The sequence below is a fragment of the Mus pahari genome, chromosome 2, assembly GCF_900095145.1.
Source record: "Mus pahari chromosome 2, PAHARI_EIJ_v1.1, whole genome shotgun sequence".
NCBI classification, from domain to species: domain Eukaryota; kingdom Metazoa; phylum Chordata; class Mammalia; order Rodentia; family Muridae; genus Mus; species Mus pahari.
In genome coordinates, this window is record NC_034591.1 from 99,182,899 (window position 1) to 99,196,667 (window position 13,769).

Here is a 13,769-nt window from a genome sequence, read left to right on the forward strand (position 1 = left end):
CATTACAGTATTTGTTCTCAAAAGGAATGCCATGGGAAGTTCTAAACAACCGTGATCTCCTTTGCTAACTGAAGGAACTCCAGGGCTCTAGATCTTTCTCCATATATTTGACTGGACTCTTGTCAGAGCAGATGGTCCCCGTTCTGCTCACTGGAATCTGGGGAGCCCTGTGCATGGTGCAGAGAGACCCAGTGTGAGGGCATTCCCTGTCCGTATCAGTGAGGCTGCACATCAAGAAACAGAACTATGTAGATGGTAGCTTTATTCTCCAAAGCTGCTGAGAAGCAGTTCGGTGGTGTCTGCTTCAATATCACGGAGTAAGGCTACATTTCAGTAGGACGAAGCATGTTCTAAGAATTCAGTATATATTGGCGTTTGGTTTTTTGTTTTTGTTTTTTTTTTTTTTTTTTTTTGGAGACAGGGTTTTTCTGAGTAGGCCTGGCTGTCCTGGAACTCACTCTGTAGACCAGGCTGGCCTTGAACTCAGAAATTTGCCTGCCTCTGCCTCCTAAGTGCTGGGATTAAAGGCGTGCGTCACCACGCCCGGCTATATTGGCATTTCTTAGTAGCAATAATAAACACATCCAAAGCCAAACGGGGTTTAGATATGTTTATTATTCCAATGTCCTTTCTTCAGCCTAGGGAACAAAATGAATAGAGTCTGGACTGGATCCAAATGTTCTCCTTAAAACAGTCTAAGGCCAAATGGTCCCTGAGAAGTTCTTTGCCCACCTACCCGAAGCTGTGGTTGGTCCATCCCTTTATCCCACATACTGAGCATCAGCTCTGTGTGTGGTCCAGATCTAACCTCAAGAATTCCAGGGTGCACTGCCCAGGTGGCTACAAACACAGCGTGATGTCAGGAATCCTTTGTGCTGCCTCTCCACCTGCCTGCTGATACAGCTGCCCAGTTATGGGGAGCATGCGGAGTGCCTGGGTCTGGAATTTGGAGTTGGTTAAGTGTGTGTATGTTTTACAGATAAGAAAACTGAAGTCTGGAGAAGAGGCCTTATCCAAGTTCAGGGAGGAGTTTAGTGGCTGTCCAAGGCTAGAACTGGTTGCTCGAGGCACTGAGGAAGCAAGGCCCTTCCCGCCAGACCAGTAGCTTCCATGTGAGAAGACAACTGGTCTGTATTTACATCAGGACCCTGAGATTGTTTTCTTTGAGGGAAAGCACTGCATTTCAAGGTTAAATAAAGCAAGCACCGTTTAAACAAGAGTAGACTATGGCTCTCAGCTCTGGCTCTGTCAGATCAACTTTCAGAAACACACATGGGAGCCCCTCCTCAGACCAATTCAGTGATCATATGGGTTTCTTCTCATTTTTTAAACCTAATAGCTTAATGTTCAGCCAGGGCTCTGTGGCCTGATATATTCAGTCCACCATGCTACCAATGGTCTTGAAAGCAGCACTTCCAAATAGTATCTGAATCCGGGCATTCGGTGAGAATGTAGAATCTCAGTGAATCAGGTCCAGAGGGGCAGGGGAACAGCAGCTGTTTCTAGATTATGCGTCTGCTAGCAGTTCCTGGGGGCACCTGGGATTCTGAAGTCCCCGGATATTCCATCCAATTTCTCCACCGTCTGAGCCCTTGGTTTTCAGTTGCCTTGGCTCCCAGCAACACCCTTGGGCTGGCAGGGTGGTCTCTTCTCTGTTCCCCTCCTCCTTCCTGTCTCTCACAGGGCTGGGCTACACAGCCTGCCTACCTGTCTGTCTAGACTGTCCTCACAGAACTGGAAAGCTCCACCATTAAGACTCTGGTCCACTCCTATCTTCGCCCCAGTTACCCGTGCTAACTGCGGAGAGAAAGAGGATGTCCTTTGGGGTCATTCTAGCCTGTTCTGCACCAAGCTCGGGGCAGCTGTATAAATGCTCCTATAGTTTAACAAACAAAACTTCAAATCCAGGCAAGCAAGGCCAAAAAGTTGTAATGGCTGTCTTCTGATACAAATGAACATTCCTTGGAGATTATGCATCAGGTTTTAAACGCTCCACTTAAAAAAAAGGAGTCGATCAAATTTAACAAAGTAAGTGGTTATTTCCTGTCTGGACTTGGGGTTTTAAAGCTGGCTCAACGAGTGCAGTCCACCAGGCAGGAATAAGCCAATGAGGGTTGGGGGTAGGGTTGGATGTCTGCTCTCAGATCTGGGTTCCTTGCAGCAAAGAGGGAAAGGTTGGAAGTTCGGGACAAGGTGGGGACAGCGGATGGGGAGATCATGTAACCCAGGGGACGGTGGGAAGCGCGGGGAGGCAGGCAAAAGTTGCCAAAGTTGAACTAAGTTGGAGCAGCCTTTCAGGTTTCGCGTCTCGCGGCGCCCACGTGGGGAAGGGGGCGGGGAGCGGGAGGGAGGGCAGGTCCCGAGCCGAGGGGCGGGGGTGGGGTGGGGTAGCGGGGGAGACCGAAGGAAATGAGACAACCTTTTCCTCCCACGGACTCAGGCTCCTCTAGAGTGTGCAGGGCTGGAGGAGTTCGGAGGCTGGGTGTGCGCGTTCCGTGCTTAGCCCTGATTGGGAAGGGCCGCCCCAAATTGCTCTCCGGCGCGCGGGTGCCCTAGCCACAGGGCGCAGCAGCACACTGCCGTGTCCTTCCCTAGGTGATCTGATCCACTCCAGGCCCCCCTGCTCGGTCCCCGGAAGTACGTGCCAGCCGCCCCAGAGGAGGTAAGCTGCTTCCCCGAAGCGCGCTCAGGGCGTGGGGACACCCTAGTTCTGCTGAGCGGGAACTCTTTAGTGATTTTCGGATCCCAAACTAGCGCTTTGTTCCCGAACCCCTGTCCAGGTGTTACCACCGGTCCTGCCTTCTTCTTTTGCTTCCTCTTCCTCCTGGCGTCCCCAGCTCCTCTTTGGCTTGGTCAGACCACTCTTAACCCTATGCCTTGGGCTTTGGAGAGCCCGTGAATTCCAAATCAGGGCGCTTCTCTTAGCTGCTCCAATCCCTGGAGCTTGGCTGAGCGGGCCAGCCAGCGGCAGCGGACTTGGGCTTTGCTGGGGATTAACCCACCTGAAGCCGGCCTAGCGAAGTACTCTTCTCGGAGCCACTGAACTATTGACACTTATTTGGCGACCCCCCTCCCGCCCCCAGATCCCCCGAGACCGGAGTGGACCATGGCGTTCTAAGGCTGTTGGCGCCCTCTAAAGCTTTAAATGTGACGCTCTGTTGCTGGTGAGGGACTCATCAGGTCTGGGGGTGAGGGATCCCGACGACTGGTGGGTAGAGGGAAGCGATCCTTGCCGGGCATGAAAACAAACCAGTACGGTTCTGAAGCAAGCGAGACGAACCCGCTAGGTAGTTTCATTTTTGCTACTTAGTTAAACTCCTTTTTCCAACCTTAGGCCTGTGGCAGGAACTTCCAGGAATCCTGGCTTTAAAAATGGACAAAAGGAAAGGAAGGAGTAAACGGCCTTGAGCCTCGCAGTTTGCAAAGGGTCCAGCGTAAATCTGGATCCCAACAGGTCTGTGCTGCACACCCCAAGTCCAGCCCTAAAGATGGTTCCTCAGTCCAGTCTGAGCAAGAAATCTGCCACCTCCTGCCTGCTCACACTCAGGGAAGACCAAGCCTTTACCTTTTATAGCAAATACATCGCGACTCCATTCAAATCCAAAGCGTTTATTTAGAGCCGGCTGCGGTCCTAGCTCACTGAAGACGATTCTCTGGGGCAGCCGCACTCTCTCGGCCCCTCCCTCCCCTCCAGGCAGTGGAATTGTTATTCTGCCACCGCGGGGGCCGGCTTGAGGTCAAGTCCTGTGTCAAAGAAGCCAGGGTCAGACCACCAGCCTTGGTGATGCCTTCTTGTGGCTGTTTTCTCTTCGGAAAAATAGATAGTGGGGCCAAGAGTGTTGTAGCACACAGGGGTGGGGGTTGGGGTGGGACCCTAGCACTTGGGAGGTGGAAGCCGGAGCTCAAGGTCATCTGTGGCCACAAAATGAGTTTGAGTCCAACCTGTGTTCCACAGGATTCTGTCTCAAAATACCAAAGTCAAAAAGACGAGGTCAACCAAATAGTAAAGATGGTGGAGCTTAATTTGAATTTTAGAGATATTTTATTTTGTATTTTGTGTGTGTGTGTGTGTGTGTGTGTGTGTGTGTGTGTGTGTGTGTGTGCTTTAACTGTGGCCCTTAAGGGATGTCTGGTAGTATCTGAAGATACTTTCGGCCCTCACCCCGTGAGTGAGGGAGGATGCTGTTCACTTGGACGGCTCAGGAGAGCCCTCTCCCCACAATGTCATCTGGCCCATTAATGCTTGTGTTTTCATTGAGTCACCCTGACTTAACAAACTGGCTCACAGAGAGCCAGTATTCTAACTTGCCTCCTTTCCGGATTACCCCAGCCCCTGTTCTCAGATCCCCACCCCCACCTGCAGCCCCAGCACCAGAATTCCATTGCTGGATTCCCACCAAGCTGCTGGCCTGCCCCACACCTTTCTTGCTTCTCCATTGCTCACAGAAAGGACCTGGGTCTACAGGTGTCTGTCAGTCATTAACAGCAGCCCCGAGCTGGTCTCTGAGGGGTGAAGTCTAATCTGTGACCTTGCACACCAGCTCCAGGCTTCCCTGCCCACCCTCACCCTCCAGCCCTTCTGCCATGCTCTCAACACATCCCAGTTCACTGATCCTCTGCTGTTTTGACCTCTTGACCCCACCTTCCCCGCCCTAGTGGCTTGGCAAACAGCTCATCTTTCTTTGGTCTAGAACTCAGTTCTTTTCTGGATGGGAGCTTTTCTCCATTTCTTAGAACAGTGTTCTTCCCTGCCGCCCTACACAGTCCCCTTCTTTTCTTCAGTATCCCATTTGCAGAATCCCCATGAGCAGGGGACCCTGTGGTGCTCACCTCTCCACTGATACCCACATATGGAGCCTGGTATGGGGCTGTGCTCACAATACCTGCTGAGCTCATAGGCTTTGGGTGTTGTCTGTATTCTAATCCCAGCTTTGTCACCTATAAACTGTGTGACTTTGGGCAGGTGGGCTCAGACCCTCTGGGAGTCTTACAGGGAGAGCAAGCTGCCTTCTCTGTAAGCCAGTGTGACAAACTAATAGGATAATTGTCCATTTTAAGACCAAGCGCCTGCCCCATGCCATGCTCACTCCGGGAATTTTGACTCGCTCGATATTGTGTCATCACTATTGTGTTCATGCAGCAGCACAGAGAGGCTGCAACCTTTGCCTCATGTCACTCAGCTGGTTAGTGGTGGGGCCAACATTCACATAAACATTTGGATTTCAGAACACACACTCTTCTTGCTACAAAGGTAAGGAAGGGACTGTTTGAGACTCAGTCAATGTTCAGTGAATGTGATCTGAGATTTGTCGACTAGATTAGTGGGGGCCTAAACACACGTCTGTTCTTCCTTAACCCGAGCCACGCTTAGGATCCAAGACTGCCCTATCAGCAGCCCTGGGGTTCCTTCTCCTTTTTGCTTTGCTTGCAGCTACCAAAGGGTCAGACACCGGCCCCTGGTCATGCTGACCTTGCTGCTAAATGGAGTTTAAGTGTGTCGGGCTGGGACAGCACTCAGTCCTTGGGAGGACAGCAGAGGGAAGTGCACTTAACACTCCTACTTGGGAGAGAGGTTCAGACATGAAGAAGGGACCTTGGTGAGGGATGTGTCTACACAGGAGACTATGCCTTCTCTAAGGGTTTTCAAAGACACTTATCTATTAAAGGTAAACTTTGCTGAGGGACTTTAATGCTTTTCAGAATGGAGTATTGGAGAGGCAGGTTTGGAGTCCGCTGCTGACCCCTGTCACCGGATACTAGATTACAACTGGCCACTTCACCAGCTTAGAATCCTGTTTCCCTCAAAGCAACCTTGACTTTGAAAGCCAAATCCAATCCTTGCTGGTCCTGGGATGCGGGGTGGGGTGAGGTGGGCCCTGTTTGACTCCTTTGCCCAGATCCCTGCACGTTTGTGTGCTCTGCCTTCACGACCAGCTGTGCCACACAGAGTCCTCTCATTGCAGCAGTCTGCTCCCTAAACTTGAAAGGAATGAATCCCCCTTGTGTGGTGTGGGGACTCTGTTGTGTTAGGGGTCCGGTAAGCGCTCTGGTGAGGGCTGTTTCATAGTGAGAGTGAGCACTTCTTGCTTATTAGTCTATATGAGAACTTGGAGGTCCCTGCAGAGAAGTTCCCCCTTCCCATCCCAACCTTCCTGTCACTTGGGTCCTAGGTCACCAGTTGCTGATGCCAGAGACAGATTCCCCTAAGTTATTAGAGATAGGAAGAAAAGTCAGATCCAGGACCTGGGCATCACTTCTATTTGAGGTTTGGATAATCTGGCCCAGAAAATAACCTGCTTAGAGTGGTGGGGTGGGGTGTCAGTCTCAGGACCAACTGGGGCCTCTGATGCCGCACCCTGTTGGCTTTCCCATGAATGATTCCCCCTAGTCTCTGTGAGATGTACCTGGCTGTTAGACTCGCTGCACGCCCGCACGCCCTGTTAGCTTAGGAAGACACATTTTAGTCCATTATTAGGGTCTCTGCCTGATTCTTCAGGTGTTACCTAGAACTCGGAATGTGGGTGCAAAGTACAGCTTACTGCTGGGTGCTGGAGACACATGGACAAAAGAGATGTGCATGCTGGGCTTGGGATGTGTGTGTGTGTGTGTGTGTGTGTGTGTGTGTGTAGTGGGGGCTGAGTGATCAAACAGCATGAGTATCAGGAAGCTCGTGTACAAAGTAGGAAGATCAAAAAAGGGCTGGGCAGATAGAGGTTTGGTGGGGAATGGAGACCCAGAGATAGGCCTGGGGAGGTATGGTTTGTCTGCGGTCCAGCTGTCTGTCCCTGTGCTGCTAGAAACAATAGAGTGGACGTTCCTAGGTTAGGTGTGCAGACTGCTTTGAATGGTGGTTCTGACCTCTATCTCTGTTGGCCTTGTTTCCTCCTGGGGCCGGGGGACCAGAGGCTGGGAGTGGAGGAGGGATACTGTCTCCAGTAAGCAAAGAGATCGCAGTCAATAGAAAGCTGAGCTCAGTAGCTGTGCATGGCTGTTTTGTGTTCTTTTCAAAGCCCTGGCTGATAAACTATGTGGATGGCCCCTCTAGAGGCCTGGCTTTGAGACAGTTCCCTTTATAGCATCTAGACATCCGTGTGGACGCCCAAGTAATGGGTGAGTTTTCTCAGACAGACAGACGGAGGAGAGAGAGGCGGAGGCAGAGACGGAGGGAAAGAAATCGAGACAGAGATTCACGGAGAACTAGAAGAGTTTTGACATTTGGGCCTATTCTAATCCAGCAGGTCTGTGGCTATCAGGGCTGACACAATTCCCTCAACCTGAAGCCTTTTTATGTGCCCTTACAGATTGGTTAATTGATGGAGGTGCCTCTGCAGTCATCCCTAAACTTGACTCAGTCTCAACACCCACCACCCACCCCTAGGGCACAGGCAGGCACCTATGGAGAGATAAGTGAACAAAAGACAAAAGCCCCCGCCCAGGAGTCCCCCACGCCTCACCTTCTGGATGTGCCCAGTCCAGTGGAGAGGTAGGGAGGCAGCTACACAGCACTGGAGCAATGGAGAACAAGATGAAGAAGATAATGGAACTGTCCCAAAACTGAATGTCCCCTGGAATCTTGTGATGGGAAAAGGAAAAGGCTGGGGCACTGTCACCAGCCAGAGCAGGAGCTTGTCTCTCACAGAGAGACTTTATACAGTTCAGAAACTTGTGAGACTACCTGGCCAAAAACCAGGGATGGAGGACCCGGGACCGCATCGTGACCAGTACTGCTTAGATTTAACCTAAATTTCATATCAGGAATGGGAATGTCACTAGAACTCTTTGTTTCTGTTCCTATTATCAGATTAGATCTCTTTTATCTGGTTTTTACTGGTGTCTGTTTAACTGGCTTTGTGATGTGTGGATAGCTGAGTCTGGCTCTTTAGAGCCACTAGGGCTCAGGCTCTGGCGCTTAACCACTGTGGTAACAGGAACGGAAGAAAATCCTTCCATCTAAAGCTCAGGGGATGGAGGCAGGTGAGGGTGTCCCTTTCTGAAGACCATCTAACCAACCCTGGAGGAGAGGACTCCAGGAGGGAACTCTTGGTTATTACAGGAGTTGCTTCGGTTGGTGTTAGGCCCCAGCCCCGGGGATGAAGCTTTAGTTAGATTTGTCCCATTGATTCTGACATCGATTCTACTCTCTGAGGTGTGTGTGTGTGTGTGTGTGTGTGTGTAGAGGGGGGAGATACACACACACAGAGGGAGAGAGGGAGAGGGAGAGGGAGAGGGAGAGGGAGGGAGGGAGGGAGGGAGGGAGGGAGAGAGAGAGAGAGAGAGAGAGACAGAGACAGAGACAGAGACAGAGACAGAGACGGAGAGCCCAGCTTGCACCAAACCCTGGGTTCAATTCCCAGGACTGCACAAACTGGGTTTGGTGGAACATGCTGTAATCCCAGCACTTGGGAGGTGGAGGAAGGAGGATCAGAAGGTCGTCAGCTCCATAGTAAGTTCATATGTTCAAGGCCAGCAGAGAGAGAGACAGAGACAGAGAGGGGGACCGTCACTTCCTCCTGCCTTTTCTCCATGCTGACTTGCTTACAGCTTTGGAGCTCCTTCATTTTCTTCCTCCTCCTCCTCCTCCTCCTCCTCCTCCTGCCCCAGATTTGATCCCAGAGGCAGCCTGTACTTTGTCCTCCCCTGTGAGAGGAGGAGGAAGTACAGCTCAGCAGAGGGGCCACCATAAACTTCGGAGGAAAACAGCTTTTCCCAGAACACCCAAACTGAGTGAGCCCTACTCTCCCTTTGCCCAGTGCTGGTAGGTCACTCAGAAGGGCAGTAGCCCGAGGGAGCATACTTCAGGGGATCTTGTTCCTGTTCAGGGCGGGAGAGTCACAAGGGTGACAAAGGCTGGCTTTCCAGGCATCTATACAAACACAGCCCGCTGTCCTCTTGCTTGTTCAACGGGTTAGGACAAGACATATCACGGCAGCCATCAAGGAAGGGGCAGGCGGCACCTCTGTCGTAAGAAGACAGAGTGCATTGCTTTCTCCAGGTTCTCTGTCCAGTGTGCCTCTTAGCCGAGCAACCTCTAACAGCCGCGCCCCGTGATGCCACCCTGAGGTGCAATAGGAAGTGGATGGGGATGTGACTTCTACAGGCGTGAGCCTGGGTCCTGAGGGCACAAGCTGATGTGCCCAGGTTCTTAGGTCCCACTGCGAAGAACTGGACCAAGGACACACGGTTAGAAGTAGAAACGAAGTTTGTTAACAAAGGAAAAGGACTCAGTCCCAAGGCTTGGGAGTGGGCTGGTGAAATGAGAGAAAGCTTGCACTCAAATGCACTGGGCCCTGAGTGGGCTGACCCTTTCCTAAGCGCCGGCTCTCCCTTTTGTGTTTCTCTTCTTTTCTCACCTTTGTTCAATGAATCCCGGACCGGGAAGGACGGCCTCTTTCTCTACCAAGGATGAATTTTCTATGGTAATCTTGATGCAACTTTCTCTGGTCTCCTGTTGCTTGGCTACTTGAAGGGGCTCCACACTGTATTGCCACTGGTCTACCTCAAGGGCTTGGTCCCTTCACCACGGGGCAGAAATGGTTAGCAGGGGCATTCTTCAGGGTTACACCCTGAGAAGCTCATGCAAATTCTAAAAGTAACCCCTTGGACACCGTTCTAGGAAGGACACCATGTGAAAGTGAGGCATCCTCTGGTCTCACATCGATGACTTGGTAGCCGTGATGTGTCTGCTCGCCTCAGCCTGTCACCATTTCAAGATATCTCTCATGCCAGCCAGACTTTGTTCTAGGCCTTGGAGACATAGATGACTCTGCCCAAGAACTCAGAGACCCAGTGTAGAGACAGATGGAGTCAGAGGTAGGGATGTGGCATCGCAGTGTGAATCCTTTTTACTGGAAGCAGGGAAGCACCCTGATGACTTCCAGGTTGCTAGGGCCGACTATGAACATGAGTTCTCACTTATTCCAAGGACTCACAAATAAATGTCTCCCTAATTTGTTTTCTGTGGCTGTAACTGCATACCCAGACAGGACATTTTATTAAATTTTTTAAGGGGTCTTTTTTTAGTACATAGCTCTGAAAGCCTAGTTTAGCATGCAGTGGAGGCCTCTCTGTAGGATCATGATGTTGTAGAGAGCATCCGTGGCCCAGGCAGAGCAAGCAGCTTAGCTCAGGTCTTGCCCCTTCCTCTCCTGTCCGCAGGCATTGGAGAGATCCGTGACCTTATCTTTTCCTAGTTGACCTTGAAAGGCAACCTGCAGGTGTCATTTACATGTGACTTGGGGATTAGGTTTTTAATAAAGGAGTTCTAGGTAACACTTTAAAGCCACCACAGTTGGCATGTTCCAAGATGTAGAGAATGGCAAGGTACTATGAGCTCCCAGAGGAAGAGCCCTTCAGCTGGGTCTGGACCGCAGGCAGGGAGGTCCAGGGGAAGGGAGTGCGGAAGGGAGACTGGATATGTGGGTAGAGGGGCTGACAAGGAAGGAGTGGCTGGAGAGAAGGGAGGTGAGTCTGCAGGAGAGCATCGAGAAGGGTCTTGCTGATGTCTGAACTTGACATGGAAGGCACTGGAGAACTGCAGGGTTTCACAGAGCAGGGACGAGGTCCAGGCATCACTGTGATGCCAGAACTTCCTGGCTGTGGAGAAGGCACTAGAAAAGAACGAGGCAGGTGTCAGATGAGCGTCTGGAGTCTGTTTGCCTCACTGCCTCCAGCACCTGCGTTACCCAGGCTGGACACGGTGAATGGGATTCAGTCTTCTCTGAACACGAAGTCTGATTCCTCATTCCTGGGCAATAGGGCCAGTGTCAGGATTCTGTATGACATGGTGTGCTCTGATCATATTACAGGTGTAATGGGCAGGTTATTTTTAATATTGTTACTGTCATCCAGGCAAGAGCTGGTAAGTTTCTGAGACACTGGTAACAGGGGTAGAGAATCCAGGGCCAAGAAACACTTGGCATTGAAGTCAGCGTTTTCTGGTGCCTGACTGGATGAAGGAACACTGAAGGGCAGGAGTCCATGATGACTGGGGCATTTTGGCCTGGGCACCCAGGAGGAGGATAGTAGAGCGATTCATTGGCGGGGGGAGGGTGTTGCATGGCAGGAGAGGGCAGTGAGCTCTGCTTCAGACTGGCCAACTTGGAAACCTCCAGCGCAGGTGGGGAAGGTGTCTGTGGGCCGATGGCTTCATGAGTCTGGCATTCAAGAGAGGCCTGAAAGCAGACTCCTGAGCCAGCTTTCTGCAGCAGTCAGTGAAGTCATGTTATGGCTCATTGGATGGGGGCCGTTACGGAGTGTGGGAAGAGGGCTATGAGTAGTGCTTTCTTTCCAATACTTAGTTATTGTTTCTTTTGAGACAAGCCCTTCTGTAGCCCAGGCTAGCCTCAGATTTTTCCATATAACTGAGGGTGACCTTGAACTTGTGATCCACCTGTCTAATACAGGAAGCCTGGTTTATGTGGTTCATGCTCCGTAAGCACTCTACCCACTGAGCCACATCGTTAGGTCCAGATGGTGCTTTTCAAGTGTGCTTTGTATTCTAAACCCTGTATTGATCCTAATTAGGAGCAAGGAAACACCATCAGGAAGGAAGGTGAAGAGTCTGAACTTCAGAGTACCGCCAGCACGAAGGATAGCGATAAATGTACCCATTTCATAGCTAAGTAAACTGAGACACAGAGGCGATGAACGATGTACCCACGTAGCTCTCGATGACAGACCCAGAATTTTCACTTAGCTTGTTAGACTCCATCTCTGTGCCAGTCTGCTCTGAGAGCAGGGATTGCTGGGACGCCACACAGAGCTTCAGGCAAGGGGAAGAGAGCATTGGGAGGGGACATGTAGAGAGCTGGACAGGGAGACTGGAATGCAGACAGAAACATTTCCTGGAGGGAGGGATCGACAGCCCGGGATTGGGTCAAGTGCACCCTAGGACCTTTGCCTGGGGGATTAGGAGGCCACTGAGTGATGAGCTGTGAGGTGGTGGGTGAGAAGACTGGGTTCATGGACAAGTAGGAGGTGAGGACATGTCGCTCCCTGTGCTGCATAGGCCCTTATTGACAGAACTTGTGGGGAGGTCTGCAAAGAGGAGGCAGGTACAGAACACAGGGAGGGATGAGTTCGAGGAGGCCGGGGAGGAGGATCGCCCAGCACATAGGGGAGAATCCCTGTGAATGCAGTGAGCATGGGAAAGCCTGCAGGTACGGCTCAGCTCTCCCTCACCATCAGAGGATTCCCACTGGAGAGAGCATAATGGGTATGAGCAAAAATTCGCTTGGAGTTTCTGCCAAATTAAAGCAACAGAGAGTCCACATGAGAGAGCCATATTCCGGAAACAACCGTATACCATCTCCTGGCACGAGGGTCTCCTCACTCACTTCCCTTTCCACAGAGACCTTTGTTTGTCCTGTGTTCTGGACAGCAGCCACATACACAGTGAAATATCATCAAGGAAGTCCTGGAGGGGCCTGCCGCCCAAGACCTGAGGTTGATAATCCAGAACCTATGTGTAAAATAATGTCACAGTGCTGTGTGCTTGGGATCCCAGCAGTGGGGAGGTGGAGACAGGGGGATGGGTTCCTGGGACTCTCCAGCCAGGCTGCCTAGCATACTTGGGGAATTCCAGGCCAGTGAGAGACTCTGTCTCAAAACAAAACAAAAAAGGTAATTAGAAAAAGTGGATGGTACTGTAGGTAACATTGACCTCTGGCCTCCACACACGCTTGCACGCATACTTGCACACACACATGTGCACTCATTCACACACACACAAACACACCAAAAAAAACCCTGGCGGGTGTTTCCAACACTGCACCATTCATAGGTGGAGCACAGAAACTCTCTTTCACAATACCAGCCGTGAGTCATCACTCAGACAGGTAAAGTTCAGGGACGGCGTACCACCCGTCCCCCCTCCAGCTCCCGGGCTTTGCCTACAGAAGTCTTCAAGGTTCCTTAACCTGCTGAGGTGCCTTATCCTCTGTGGGTACAGGTGCCTGCTCTGTAGTGTCAGGGAGGTAAGAGCTACAGCTGGCATAAGGCCTTGAGGAGAAGTGTGGGGCTGGAGCCACCAGCTCCGGCCTAGATCCAAGAGCCCTGGTTCTGGGAGCAGCAGAGGGTGGTGGGGTGAAGGCAGTGTGGGAAAGCAAGGAACAAGGTTGCTTTTTCTTCTAGGAACAGAAAGCTGTGTGGCCTTCAATGCATCTGCTTCAAATGACTCTGGGTGACTTGGCTTCTGTCATTTAAGTTTGTCATAATGAGAAAAACAAGTTCCCTTGTGACGCTTTGCTGCCAGGCACAAGGAATACAGGCCCAAGAGGCCCTTCTGAGGGGACTTCTTTATCTTGGGGCAAAGACATTTTCTGAGCTGTGGGGACTTAGAATTCTTGCACTCAGACAGGGACTGCGAAGGGTTAAGTCTTGACTCAAGCAAGAAAGCCTGCTTTGCCTTGCCTGGCCTCCTGGCTAATATCCCTGAGGCACAGGGCTTGAACTGAGATCTGGCTTGTAAATATTCTGCGGTTGAAATGGCATTTTTGCTCTTGGAAGTCCTTCAGTGAAATGTTCAAACCTTCACAGAGGGCCTCAGACAGGCTTTCCCAGAGAGGTGCTGCCCTGAATCCAAAAGGCCACAGGAAAGGGCCTTGGGTGTGTTGGGGAGTGTGTATGTGTGTGTGTGTGTGTGTTTGCGGGTGTGCATGCAGGTGTGCTTTCATGTATGTGTCTATGTGTGTCCATTTGTAGATGTATATATGTGTCTCTGTGCATGCATGTGTCTCTGTGTCTATCATATGTATGTATGTATGTATGTA

General features: G+C 51.2%; 1 protein-coding gene across 1 annotated transcript in view; it reads left to right on the forward strand.

Moving 5' to 3' along the window:
* The first annotated feature begins 2,400 nt into the window (after positions 1-2,400).
* Positions 2,401-13,769, forward strand: part of Eva1a (eva-1 homolog A, regulator of programmed cell death) — a 52,595-nt gene continuing 41,226 nt past the window's right edge. Inside the window, exon 1 of the mRNA XM_021191823.2 lies at positions 2,401-2,662. The gene's annotated coding sequence lies outside the window, so the exon portion shown is untranslated. The remainder of the gene's footprint in view (positions 2,663-13,769) is intronic.